Genomic DNA, 14,950 nt, shown 5'->3' with positions numbered 1-14,950 from the left:
GCAACCTAGCAATGTTTCTAATGACTCAACTCTAGCAACCTAGCAATGCCAGACAACATCCAATCGAGTCCCTAGAACATCCTCATCTTCATTGCCTTTGATTCCACGATCACACTTTGCCTTTACCTGCACACCACAAACAACAATTGAGATGCGTAAGTATTATCACAAATACTTAGTGAGGCAATCCTCCCATCTACTGGGCTATACACACAAGCAACAATGATTTCAAAGCTCCAAAATAAGCAACAAACAAACACACTAACCAGGAAATCAAACATCGTCTCGCTGGAAGGGAGGTGTCGACCGACACCAGCCTAGTGTTGACCAACACTGGCTCAATGGTGTCGACCGACACTACCCCACAGTGTCGATCGATGCCTGAGTTGCTGGTGTCGACCGATACCAAGTGGTGTCGATCGACACTCCCTCTGCAACTGCGATCTGCGCGAAGTTAAGAGTCGAATCTCGCTCCCAATCTCCTCCAAATCGTCCAATACTCAAAACCCAAGCCTTATACCTCCATAGGAACCTGTGTCAACCAATTCCCAGCAAGAAAACACACAAACAAGCAACAACAAGCAAGAACAAGGGAATCAAAGGCTTAGATTAGCCATGGTCATGCACTCACCTCTTTGAAGGAAGATTTAGACCAAAAGAAACGAATCCAACACTCCCAGCAACCTTCCAACACGTTCCTAGCCTTGGATCTTCAATCCCACAGCAAGATCTCACCAAAAACGCCTTGAAATCTCACAAACTCTCTCAAGAACCTTAGGAACTGTTTTTCTCCTTTCTTTTTCTCTCGAATGGCGCAAGACAACCAAAAACACGACCCTAGGTTGTTTTCTTTCTTTTAAACCTCGGTCCAATGGTTTCCTTAAACCAAACCGAACCAAATCGATCAAAAATCCAATCTGGTCAAACCGGAAATAAGTGGTGTCGACGGACACCACCTTGGTGTCCATCGACACCCATCCCCAAAAACCAATTTTTGGTTCGCGGATGTTACATGATTTAAGGAAAATATCTAGGAAGATCAATTTAAATTTAGCATTCCCCAAATTTAGTACCTAACATACAAATATAAATATATTCAAATCCCAAAAATCTTTAATGTTAATTATTCGGATTATGAAAAAAATAACTAAACCCTAATTAAAAACTGTTTAGAGATTATAAGGAAAATGAAATAAATCAATCACCCTAATAATTAGCACTTGACATAAAAACTTGACTCACATAACCCCTCAAAAATTAAAAGAATAATTTGATTTTGATATTTTTGGGAACAATAGTGTAATTTGATTTCAAATCTACAAACTAACCAAAACTAAAATTAAATTTTCGGCTACACGTAATAGTTTACAAAATCATCATACATAATATATGATTTAATGTAATTGATTATACTAAAGTTTATATGTCGTTATGTCCGCAAATATTCTTCTGTGCTGTAGCGCGGGTGATATCCTAGTTTGACTAGTAAAACATCTTCTTACCATCATTAAAAAAGAAAAAAAATCAATTATAATTAGAAAAAACCAATTCAATTATAGATATTATAATCAATTTAATATATTAAAAAATAATAAAAATTAATTTAATATTTTGTAATTGTGTAAAAAAGAGTAAAATAAAAATATTTAGAAAATATGTATTTTGAAAAGAGATAGTGCATTCTTAAGAAATTGTTGTAAATATAGTTTCCTTGGAGGGATTATTAATATTAAAAAAAACTGTTGACCAAATTAGAATTTAGAAGAAAAAAAAATTGAGAAAGAAAATAAGGGAATCTCTCTACGCAGCTTCTCGAGTCTTCCAAAATTCATTCAACTGTCCACTCTTTATCTATAAAAAGATCATCCACTTCCATTTTTCTTCATATCATCATCTCCTCACAGTCTCACACGATCTAACTAATTCCAAATCCCACTCTCTTCTTCTCTGCAGGTAAAAAAGAAATCTTCTTTAAATCTCTGATTTTGTCTTCAATTTTAGAGAATTGTAATCTTTATTAATGCTGCTTATTATATATAGATCCTATTCAACTTGGCATGTTCAATTGATCGTTTCGTTGTTCAATTTGGTGAATTATGTTACCAGGGATCTTTGTTTCCTCTGTGTCTGTTCATCGACAATGGCACATATCCTTTTTCTTGATCTCTTTCATTTATTAAGATTCGTTTTACCTTTTTTTTAATTACTTAGGTTTCTTTATTTTATTTTCTGTGATATTATATACTTTTTGTTTGGCTTTAATTGAAGCAAACGTGGAAACCAGAGAGAACGTGATCGTGAAAGAGCTCAAGCAAGAGGTAATCATAAGCCTAAACAACCTAAGAACGATGGATTGACTCCTGAACAACGTCGTGAAAGGTAACTTATAGAAGAAGGAGAACACATTGATTAGGTTGTGGAATCTTGAGCTAAACCGGAACTGGTTCTGATTTGAAAACTTGATGTTTAGATTCAATTATATTTGTGAGTGTGAGGTGGGGATTGATGTTAGTTTAATTTCATTTCTGATGTTTGTGTTGGCTAATTGAATGCATAAAAACCACAACATAAGCTGTGTGACATAATAAATTATGTGGGAGCTGTTTGAAGTTGTTGATGGTGTTTTTTTTTTTGTTCTTCCAAATATTTAAGATGATCGCTAATTAGATTTTGTTTTGTACCGTTGATTAGTGATGTAAAGTTGGTAATGTTGTTAGATAGATTGGATGATTGTTGGTTATTTTTTATTTATTTTTTTTCTTGTGGCGTAGAGACGCAAGAGCATTGCAAGAGAAGGCAGCTAGAAAGGCAGGACAATCAATGGGAGGAGGGAAACATGACCATGCCCTTCGCGTTGGTGGTAAAATTAAGAAATAAGACGATGATCATGCAGTAGTAGTAGTAGGGCTTTATGCGATTTTGTAATTGTATGTTATTTATTGGTTGGTCATCTGAATTAATTATATATCGCGGATGGGGCAGGTTTTCAAGAGTTGTGTTCAAGTGTGATTCTGGTCTTCGTTTATGAACTTTTTGCTATACGTCTTATTCCAATGGAACGTGTATGTGTTGATGTTTCGTTCTTTTGTTTTCGAGTTCTCGGTATTAATATGTTTTGGGTTGTTCTCAATTCTTGGTTTCTACTTCCTATGGTGCAAGTTGTGCATATCCTGGTATAGTGATGTGTTTTTGTTCCACTTTCTTGTATTTATTTTTCTTCTTCAATAGAGCCAAAGCTATTTGGAAATGCAAAAAATAGAATGGCCATGATATTTTTCTTCTTCAATGTTGAGATTAATTAGTTTACATACTTAGTTATATATAAATAATCATACATCACAATATCCCTTAATTTGTTGTCATTTTTATATTTATTTATGAATATATATAAATCTATATTTATTTAGAATTAAGTTTCTTTTAATGAGTAGATAATTTAGGGGTAATATATTCTTTTTATAATCAATTAGAATAACTATTGAAAACTTATTATTTATATTATTATGGTAATAATACTAACATAAAAAGAATATTTCGTTTTTATGTGATTTCGTTAATAAGTTATATGTTTTACATTTTTATTAACTTTATATTAGTTGATATGTTTTAATAGCCTTTTTAAAATTTATTTATATTGATTTTATGAAATAAATATAATTTTGACTTGTATATTTGTAAGTATATTTTAGTGAAATTTTCCGTTCAAATAGTATGTAATTATTTAATTAGTTTTAATATCATATTTAAATTTGTATGAAAAATGATTACACATCTAATTATTATTCAGTTAATTGTTTTATTTGAAAATATAATAGTATGGTAATGTAATTAAGTAAAAAAATTTAAGTCTATTTCGCTAAAAAGTGCACAACACTCTCTGGCAGTGACACATCACTAAAAAAAAAGTTTTGTATAGTTACGGAAATATTTGTCAGTAGTATAACATGATTTTTGTAGCAAAAAAAAAGTTATTATAGATTTGTGACAAAAAAAGTTAGTAACTATTTGTTCGTAGCAAAAATTCTCCCTCATAGCTAATTGTCGCAAAGTGCTACAGTTTAGATATTAATTAAAATGTAGCAAATTGTTATTAATTGATACCTTTTCGTTGTAGCTATTTGTTACACAATGTGTCTGACATATGCGTAACAATTATCTTCAAGAAACCACAAAATGGTCGTCGCTAATTTCTGACAGTTAGCTACACAGTTAGTTGTCATGAACTTGTTATAAATTGGTGAGATAAGTCTAATTTAGTGTGTATTGTGTTGTAGCTAATTGTTATAAAAAAGTGACAAAGAAAAATATAAACAAAAATCTATATAATTTTTAAATAAAAAAACTTATCTTTCAATGTATACAACTACTCTTCTCTAATCTCTTCAGCTCTCTCTTTTAGGTTCTTGCTCAACGATCACTTCATCATCTTTGCTGGAGTTGTGGTAATTGATCACAACGATGCAGAGCTTTAGTTGTGGTAATTGATTGATCACAATGGGGAGACAGATTCTCCACCATACCAAACAAAATGAATACCAAACTCACCTGCAGTATAGGATTAGGACCCATCAAAACAAAAAAGGTTTAGAGAAAAGAAGACCCATCAAAACAAAAAAAAAAAAAAAAAACTTTAAGACAACCATAAGAAGCTATACCATAAGACACAGTCAATCTACTTAAAACTAAGGTTATGCAAGTGTTTTTAGTTTCCAGTCACTCACCAATCTCCTCTACAGTGTGGAAATCACATAGTCCAACCAACATATCTTCTCCACCAGCAACGAATTTGTTGCCAGATTTGGGCTCAAGCGATGCAGATTGGATATTGCAGGGCATGTCGTAACTCTTCACTAGTCCAAAACTGGATGTTACCAAAAGACAAAAGATATAATAAACAATGTATTCCAAAGAGTGAGTGATATGCATGAATTTTGAGATACCAAGTAAAATAACCCAAGAGAATTCGCTTCAGGACATACAAGTTAAAGAAATAGTAGTGAAAAACAGGACAGTATGTGATCAATAAGCTTCAGGACAGAGAGTAAGATATCAAACACAGTCTTTAAGACACAATAACCGGAGTTACCTTTGTAATGGGAGAACCTAGCTAGCAATGAGCTCTATTGGATGTGTCTTCACCTAATCCAGAAACCATTGAAGCTTCTTGTCCCTGATACCAAACAATGAATTCATGTGCCAAGTAGCTACATTGAGATGGATGAACTTGAAAAAAATTGAAGCAAACAGGAAAAGTTAAATCGTAACCAACCTGTGTTGAACCATTATAACATATAAAAACTAGAACACGATGCTTAAATATTGAGAAAATATAACCATACCTGAGGATTGACATTGACATGCTTACCCACAACATCACCATATACGCGTTGTTCATTTTTGTAGTTGTTGAGAGAGCAAAACAAGATTCCATCATAATCTTATTCCTGTTTTTATGTAAGAAAAATGAGATTAAGAGTATAAGATCAATCATAACCAAGGGTGTGATGCAAATTCTGAGATAAGATCAAATCATATACCCAATCATAATAACATTGACAAAGACGGAGTGAGAGAGAGAGAGAAAGAGATAAAATTGAGAAAGAGAGAAGGATGATAACATAACATGATCGGAGGAGCATCATCTACCATCAAGAACCCTAATTTCAAAATTCGAAAACCCTAATTTCTAAACTGTTACTAAACAAAAATTCATACAAATAGAAACATGAAATTACCATGATGGTAGATTTGTTAATACAAATACAAATTAATTTTTTCATTATTTATTAATTTTTATTATAATCTACTACGTCTTGTCCTGTGTGGTCATGTGCTACAACAATTTGTGTCTCTAAATTTGTAGCAAATTTGCTTCAATTTATCTATGTTACTATTTGTAATTTTATAGCTACGTTTAGTAACTAATTAGCTACAACATCTATTATCTAAATTTTTGTCATTAATTTGTAACTATTTGTAATTAATATTTGTTATTATTTTTTTGTAGCAAAAAAACTTAGCTATATATGATCACAATTTAATAGTGCATCAGTTTTTTTTAAAGTGTGTTTCTCTATTAATATACTGGGGATTTCTTAGAGAGAACTTACCACTCTTAACTATGTAAAAACCATGAAACAAAATTCAAGATGGTGCCATCCAAATAAAAAAAAATGATCAAACGAAGATTGGACAACCAATAAGAATGTTTACTACACGAAATTTATAATCACATATTTTATGATTTAACACAAAGTGAAAAAAAATACAAGATATCAATCATATGTGTCTCGATTTAGAAATACCCTAACAAACTCTCTTATAATCTATATTATTAAAGATGGCTAACTCTTTCCATATGAGTGACATGTTAGCAGTGGAGAAAGTGCTACATGTCAACCCAAATTAAAAGCACCAAAATTTAAAACAATCATATTTAAAATTAAAGAGGAATTTAAAACATCTTCCATATCTTTTATTCTTTTTCATATCACAAACAAAATCAATATTTATTTTGAAAGATGATTAACTTTCTCCATTTGAGTAACACGTCAGCAGTGGAGAGAGTGCCACATGTCTATTCTCATTAAAAACAAACATAATATGAAACACTTTTCATGTCTTTTATTAATTTTCTATATCACAAACAATTTCAACATTTATATAAGAAATTTAGAGAGGTTTAGAACATGTTCCAAGAAAATAGATGCATGACCAAAAGACAAAAGGGTATTAAGAGTGAAAAAAGAGCCACTTCTTCTTTTTGGCGTAAAGCACGAATGTATGTATAGGCATATGGTTTAGATGTTACAATTTTGTCAATATTTTGAAGAGTTGCAACAGTGATAGAGATATTGGTTAATATTGTAGAGAAATTCATGAAAGTTTGTCCCTAAAAAGATAACTTTTTATATATAAAAAAGATTGGGTTTTGTTCACTATTAAATGGAAGATAGTTGAATAAATTCATAACTGTTGGTTTAGAAAAATACAGAGACAAAGAGAAAGATAGTTGAATAAATTCATGACTGTTGGTTTTCATATTCTAATATTTAGAAGTTGTCAAAAAAAATGAATAAAATTCTTATTAAAAACCAAACTCTACAGTTATATTCAAATTTAGAGAGGTTTAGAACATGTTCCAAGAAAATAGATGCATCACCAAAAGACAAAAGGGTATTAAGAGTGAAAAAAAAGCCACTTCTTCTTCTTGACGTAAAGCATGAATGTATGTATAGGCATATGGTTTAGGCGTTACAATTTTGTCAATAGTTTGAAAATTTGCAACAGTGATAGAGATATTGGTTAATATTGTAGAGAAATTCATGAAAGTTTGTCCCTAAAAAGATAACTTTTTATATATAAAAAAGATTGGGTTTTGTTCACTATTAAATGAAAGATAGTTGAATAAATTCATAACTGTTGGTTTAGAAAAATACAGAGACAAAGAGGAAGATAGTTGAATAAATTTATGACTGTTGGTTTTCATATTCTAATATTTAGAAGTTGTCAAAAAAAAATGAATGAAATTTTTATTAAAAACCAAATTCTAGAGTTTATTCAACCAAAAAACTATTTCTTACAGAATATGCATCCTTAGATCAAGTTTTTATTTAAAATATATATTTTTGAAGTTTTATACAAGAATTTTAGAATGTTTCAATCTCTCAAAACAAAATTGTTCATGCATGTATCTAATAATTCAATTACAAAATGAGAAACCGTATGTGAAGTATCAAAACAATCAAGTCAAATTATATTTTTCAAGATTTCCACAAAAAAGAAAAAGATAAACTCTACATAAAATAATTAGTAGCAAAATTGTTTTAAAACAATAAGCCACAAGCCCGCGCTGCGGTTCTCATCTAGTGTTCTATAATAGTAAGAAATATAGAACCTATGTAAAAAGTATACAATTAAGAATTTACAAGTGTAACAAAATATTACAGCAAACTACGATTCCTACAATGTGTGACAGAGAAATCATAGACTCAATGTGTCACATGCCCTATAGAGAGGATGATAAAACTATATGGTAGTTTCTTGATTTTGAATTCAATCACATAAATGTATTATATATATAAAAAAAAAACACGATAGAGAAATCAAGCTAGACTAATTGCCCTTTCTAAAGGGATACGCCAGTGATTAAATAAAGTTTTAACCTCCAATAACTTATAAAAAATTACGAGTCCTACAGCAGAAACAAAGAGCATAGACTCATTATGCCATATACCCAAGGTGAATATGATAAAGTTGTATGCTAATTTCTCGATTATGAAATCAATCACAAAAATATGTTATCAACGAAAAAATATATGACAGAGAAATCTGCAAGGAGTCTGACATACGTTCAGAATAAAATATCTACATGAGACTCCAAAATGCATCTACTTCATAAAAGAAGATCTCTTATGATACATACATAAACCAAAATTAAAACAGAGATATTAAGTATTTTATACACACAATGTAATGTTCCAATAATAAAAGAAAATTTAGTTCTTTAATCAGTACTGTACAATGCAGAATTTCAGAATTCCAAGAGTCAAGGAGGAAAAGTGTTGATGGTATCATCCAAAGAATATTCAAAAAAAAAAAACTATCCGACAATCAACCAATATGCAGGAACTATGATCACCAGACAAATCTTATAACCACAAAGCAAAAAGAAAATATAGAAAACATTGGTTATTGACAAAACCAACAATCAAAACTCATACAAAACGACAAGAGGTACAAGATATATATATAGACTATAGTTGTGTCGTCTTTAGAAACTTAACAGAACATAGACTCTTATACAATGTTCTATAATTGTAACTCAATGTGCTACTTTGCCGCGGATGACGAACAGAAAATTCGACTTTGAACATAAATGTGTACTAGAGTAGTAAAGAACTTTCAAGTTGAAACAAAATATTGAACATAGAATACAATTAGTCAACCTTAAGAGCAGAAAAGATCATAGCACTTCTTCCACATCCCTACAATAAGGATGGTAAAAGTTACTAAATTCTTTTCTGATTTTGACATCAATCATAGAAAAATATTATTAAAACAGAAAAGATGGTAGACAAATCAAGAATGATCCCTTTCATATTCTAGTAATTCAATAGACTCCAAGCTCCATCAAATCAATAAGAATAAGAGTAAACACTAGTACCATAGCAGAGATATTTTCAATCATTTTGTATAGTAAACACTCAAAGCAACATATACAATCTGTAGACTTTCACATTGTGATCATCCGTACATGAAGCAGGATACCAAAATAACAATAAAAAAATGGTTTAGAGTATAGTGCAATACATATACATTCGAGAGTCAAGAAAACTACTACCATCATCTGCAGGAGCCTTAGCTACATTTAAAATATATATTTAAAAGAGACTACAAGATGCATCTATTTCATAAAATGAGAAACCTTGTCACAAAGAAGCACCAACACAAAGATTATTAGTATTTTATACACAATGTAATGTTCCAATACCCATCAGTAAATCTATCTTTTCATTTCTGCATGATGCATAATTCTAAAATGTCATTCACATGAGTAGAATAATTTGAGCATAACGCAAAATGCTATAAAGGTTCAAGGAAACTACAATCATAATATGCATCACATACGTCAAAATAAATATCTACTAAAATGAAAGACCCTATGATACATACAAGCCTCGAAGCAGAGTAAATAAATATTTTAAATGTATTGTTCAGATACCCAGAGCAAAAATCTACCTTTTATCAAAAGTTATGTTAGAAATAAGATTCTATAATCTAACAGATAATAGATCAAGAATAATAATGTTACCAGTGCAACTGCTTAATAGAAATCTATCACAGAAAAGTCTAGAAAAGCATATACTTATCATAATATTTTGCTACAATTAAAGATCACCTTGGCATACTTGAAAAAAATCAAAATATGTCACTACTTCACGCCTGTGTCTCTTCTTTGTGATTTTCAAAATTGTATCAACTAATCAAAAATAAGTTAGAAAGCACATACCTGTTTAAGAAGTCTGCTACACTAGAAACTCTTCAAAGTCTATCAATTTGAACGCCTTCAGAAGCAAATCACTTGAAGAAATAAAAATTGGTTAGTCTCCATATCACGTTAATGCTAGATACTTACCTCTTTCTTCGAAGCTATTGGTTGTATCTGTATAAGGCTCAGTTTTTATTCAAGACTTTTTAAGCCGCAAGTTTATTAGCTTCGGTTCAGTCATTATCTTAACCAGGCCATAGCACTAGTCAAGTACTTTTGTCTTATGCCTCATTTCTCTTATGCCTCCTTTTTAAGATATTTAACAAAGTGTTGGTCGTTTTTACCATCCAACCGAAACTTTAACCTCCATAATCTTTGTCATGAGCTGTTGGTCGTTTTTACAATCCAACAAGTAACCAGTCCATAGTAGTAGTCAAGTACTTTTGTCTTATGCCTCATTTTTGAAGCGATTTCATAAGTTGTTGGTCGTTTTACCATCCAACGAGACTAACCCTCCATAGTCTTTTTCTTGAGCTGTTGGTCGTTTTTACCATCCAACCATGTTGGTCGTTTTAACCATCCAACCATGTTGGTCGTTTTTACCATCCAACAATTAACCCTCCATATAGTACTTTGTCAAGTACCTTTGTCTAATGCTTCCTCCTTTAAGCCATTTAACAAGTAGTTGGTCGTTTTTACTATCCAACCCAATGTCTTGAACTTTTTCTTTGTGTTACGGTTTTTCTAAGCCGGTGGTAGTAAAACTGAGAACTCTTTCTTTCTTTTTCTTTTTTCCCCTTTATTTAGTCTCTGTCTAAAGACTTATTAAGCTGTTGGTCCTTCTAATTCCCATCCAATCTTATCCCATCTCCCAACATGCATGCATTACCAATCCAATATTAAGCCGTTGGTCATTCTCATTCCCATCCAATCTTATTCCATCTCCCAACATGCATGCACTACCAATCCAATATTAATCCGTTGGTCATTCTCATTCTTATCCAATCTTATTCCATCTCCCAACATGCATGCACTACTAATCCAATAGATCCCATACTCACATTCTGTTTGCAGCTTTTTTGTTCGGGACAATGTCCCCAAATAGAATCAGACATAACACTATTAGATTAGTGTCTGCCCATGAATCTTTTTGGGTTTTTGAAAGAAAAACAAAACCATCAAAAAAAAAACAAAGAGTTCCGTAGAACAACAAAAAAAAGCTTTGAAATCTTGTTAAAAGAAGAATTTTGCTTTTTGGATCAAAATTTCTAAGATTAGATGTCATCAATTGCAAAACAAAACCATCAAAAACAAAAACCAAAACGTTTTGTGGAATAATCAAAAAAGGCTTTTGAAATCTTATTGAAAGAAGAATTTTGCTTCTTGAATCAAAATCTCAAAATCAGATTTCACCAGTTGCAAAACAAAATCATCGACGAGAACTGATAAAACATTGTTTCTCTCATTCAATTTCAATCCTCCCTCCAAAACTGAGAAACAAAACCAAAAACCAAAAAAACAAAATAGATGAAATCGGGAGAGAGCGATATACATACCTCGACGACGGGTTTCAAAAGCAGAGACAAGCTTTTTCTTGGAAACCCTAAACAGAAAAGTTTATTCGAACAATTAGAATACTTGGAAACCCAAAAATAATAATAAACAGGAACGATTAGGAGATAATCTAACCATAATCACCACAAAAACCCAGACGATGGTAGAAGATTCACGCCAAATCAAACTTTTCGAAGTACCGTCAAAACCCTAGATCAACACAACATAAAAGATCGATTACACCAACTTATAAATCCTAAAATCAAATTCACGATCTACATAAATCGAAAGAAACTTACTAATCTAAGAATAAATCTCCACTTGATCAAACAGGATTTTTTTTTTTTTTGTTTCTGAGGAATTGTGAAAATATTTTCTGCCATTGCGTCTACAGAGCAGATGCGTTATATAAAATATTAATATCAGATATGACCGTTGCACCGTCAGATAGTCTAATCGAACATCTTCCACGCTAGGCAGTTAATGTTAGGCCTAGTAGTGATATATTAGGCCCAATACAGCCCATTAATTCAAATTTCAAATTCTATTACGCTCCATCTCTGCGAGATTGATTTTAGTTTTAGCGTTGTTATCACTTATCATAGATCTTCCTCTTCGATTTCAATGATGAATTGAATTCAAACACATACAACTTAAACACGCCGACAAAAACCAACCGAACCAATCGAAGGCGTAGTCATGATCCAAGGATCCTGTAAATGCAGAGTCTAGGTCACGATTCCGATTAGAAGTTGAAATGGACGCGCATCATCGTTTGATTCTCTAGATGGTTCATGATTTATCAGCGAGTATCGATTCCAGGTATGAAGATTTTTGTAATTCCATTGCTAGTGAGTTCTAGGTAAGTTACTTAGATATCTAGGGTTGTTGGAATTTGGAGACGGTACAATACTAAGATTTGTTCATTGTTGAATTTGGAAAGTGTACAATGTAGTACTAGTAGTAGGGTTGTTGAATTTGACTAATTCTGGGTTTGAGTTACTAATTTGATAAGTTTTTTTGATTGGTAGGATGAAGAATATTGCAGCTCCTCAATTGTTTCGGCTACAACAGTACTTATGTGCAGTAGTGTGGAGTGCTCCTCTCTGGCTAAACTAAACACACATGATTATACAACACTTGCAGGATTATTAGTGATCGCGGTGAAGTTGATCGTTATATGAGTTTGTGGGATCTTGAGCCACACAGGAACTGGTTTTAAGCGAATTTTGACAAGTTAAATCAATTGAAGGTTGGTTTGATATAAGTACAATTGGGATCAACATTGTTTATATAAGACACTGAGTACTGGAGTTTTTTACCTTTATCAAAACAAAGATGAGTGAGTTTGAGAGCCGATCCAGCTACTGAGGATTGTATAACCTGTAATGGATTGCTAGCATCCGTATATTCTCGTTAGTGTGAGTGTCGGAGGAGATTGATGTTAATTTAGATTCAGTTCCAATGTTCGTGTTGGTAATTCGAATACATAAGCCTTGTGACATGAAATTTATGGGAGCTCTTTAAAGTTGTTGATGTGTTGAGGGTTATTTTTGTTGACAATGCTTAGGTTTTTATCTGTCTAAAACTTTGAGATGAAATAATTAGATTTCGTTTCGTATTGTTTGATTTTGGAGATGTGAAATTGGTAATGTTGGTATATAGATACATTGTATTATTGTTGTTTCTTACGATCTTGAGCTAAAGTAGAACTAGTTTAAGCTGCTTTGAGAAGTTGAATCAAGTGAAGGTAGATTTGAGATACGTTTGTATTGTTTTACAAATTGGCTTGATATTGAGTATTTTTTTTTAATCCCTTAGAGAAGTTTGAGTGTTAGAGAGCTTGTTATGGTCGTTAAAACAGAGATTTGTGAGTCTGAGTCTCGATTGAGCTCTTGAGGATTGTAATATGTAATTCTAAGGTCTAGTGGATATTGCTAGCATTAATTTGATTCGTGATGGTGAGCGTCAGAGGAGTTTGATGTGTGTTTAGACTTATTCATGATGTTTGTGTTGGTAAATTGTATGCATAAACCACTAAGCGTTGTGACATAGAATCTGTAGGAGCTCTTTAGATTTGTTAATAACTTAAACTTTTGATGAGCCCTGTTAGATTTTTGTTTTATTTGGGAGGTGAAACTAGTAATGTTGAAGATAGATTGGATGATTGTTGGTTTTCTTATGTTTTTGCTTTCATGGTGTAGATACGGGAGAGTATTGCAAGTAAATGCGGCTAGAAAGGCAGGATAGTCAATGGGAGGAGGGAATTATTACCATGCGTCCATACTATTAGTGTTGGTGGTAAAATCAAGAAATAAGACGATCATGCACTAGGGGGTTCTGCGATATTGTAATTATACTTTATTTATTGGTTGACCATCCAAGTTAATTCTACATCGTGGGTGGGAGGTTTTTAAGAGTTGTTGTTTTAAGTCTTTTAAGTGTGATTTTTGATTTTGGCATATGATGTTGGCCTATGAGGCTAGGAACTTTTTGTTATACGTCTTATATCCAATGGAATGTGTTGATGTTTCGTTCTTTTGTTTTCGAGTTCTCGGTGTAATAAATTCTTGATTTCGATTTCCTTTGGTGCTGCTTGTGCATATCCTAGTTTAGTGATGTGTTTGTAGTTCCAATTTCTTGTTTCTTTTCTTCTTCTATAGAACCAAAGCTGTTTGGAAAGGCAAAATAAATATAAACGAAGATAAAGAAAAAAAAATCGTAAACAAACTTGACCGTTTCTCTTACATCACATTATCATTATATGGAGACAATAACAAAAACAAAAAAGTTTGTGGACCAGTATTTGTTATGGTCATTAATGTGTTAGGTCATCAAACACTTTTGAATATAAATTTTTTTTTATCATTGATACTACAATTCAAAATTGGAAGACATCTAGATCAGTATCTTTCTTATTATTATTTTTTAATTTGATGATAGGTGAGTGAATAAGCTTAAAAGTTAAAACAGCTCTCCAACGAGACGGTTAAGGTTTGATCAGCAAACCTAAACCCTGATTTTTGCTGTTTTAACTTCTCTAACCACCATGTACCTAATTCACTATGAACGAACTATATGTCATGCATATTCTTAAAAGTTTATATTCCAAAATTGAAAACTATAATATACAGAATACAAAATTAATAAATTTCAAGTAATTTACAGGACCTAAACAAACTCCATCCAAGTACGACTGAGAGAAACACACTCGTCCACAGATACATAAAGAACAAAGAAAGCTGTTGAATTACCGGATATACCCTTATGTTTGAAAATTGTCAACTGCTTGCTTTAATGGATGAACACAAACGTAAAATCGCATAAGGTTATCTATCTCCTCCTCTGCTCATTTCTAAAAACGTCTCCCACTCTTTCAAAAGAGACACAGTACAACAAAACACC

At 31.9% G+C, this 14,950-nt stretch overlaps 3 long non-coding RNA genes across 6 annotated transcripts; 2 read left to right on the top strand and 1 right to left on the bottom strand.

Moving 5' to 3' along the window:
* On the top strand, positions 1,820–3,130 carry LOC104732444. Of its 2 annotated transcripts, XR_758850.2 has the most exons (3): positions 1,820–1,953; positions 2,269–2,379; positions 2,772–3,130. It is a non-coding gene; the product is annotated as an uncharacterized LOC104732444 (long non-coding RNA). The 2 variants fall into 2 exon arrangements; XR_758847.2 differs by lacking the exon at positions 1,820–1,953 and having other exon boundaries at positions 2,159–2,379.
* Positions 3,843–11,911, bottom strand: LOC104732443. 3 transcript variants are annotated; one of them, XR_758844.1, is made up of 7 exons: positions 11,845–11,911; positions 11,681–11,755; positions 10,013–11,594; positions 5,340–5,444; positions 5,087–5,170; positions 4,722–4,861; positions 3,843–4,545 (listed from the first exon to the last, which is right to left on the bottom strand). It is a non-coding gene; the product is annotated as an uncharacterized LOC104732443 (long non-coding RNA). The 3 variants fall into 3 exon arrangements; XR_758845.1 differs by having other exon boundaries at positions 5,087–5,444; positions 10,013–11,065; positions 11,548–11,594; XR_758843.1 differs by having other exon boundaries at positions 5,087–5,444.
* LOC104732442 lies at positions 12,143–14,085 on the top strand. The gene is made up of 3 exons (XR_758842.2): positions 12,143–12,367; positions 12,577–12,797; positions 13,750–14,085. It is a non-coding gene; the product is annotated as an uncharacterized LOC104732442 (long non-coding RNA).

This window comes from Camelina sativa, chromosome 12 (genome assembly GCF_000633955.1).
Source record: "Camelina sativa cultivar DH55 chromosome 12, Cs, whole genome shotgun sequence".
NCBI lineage: Eukaryota > Viridiplantae > Streptophyta > Magnoliopsida > Brassicales > Brassicaceae > Camelina > Camelina sativa.
Note: the sequence above shows the minus strand (reverse complement) of the source record. Positions and strands in the feature narration are given on the sequence as shown.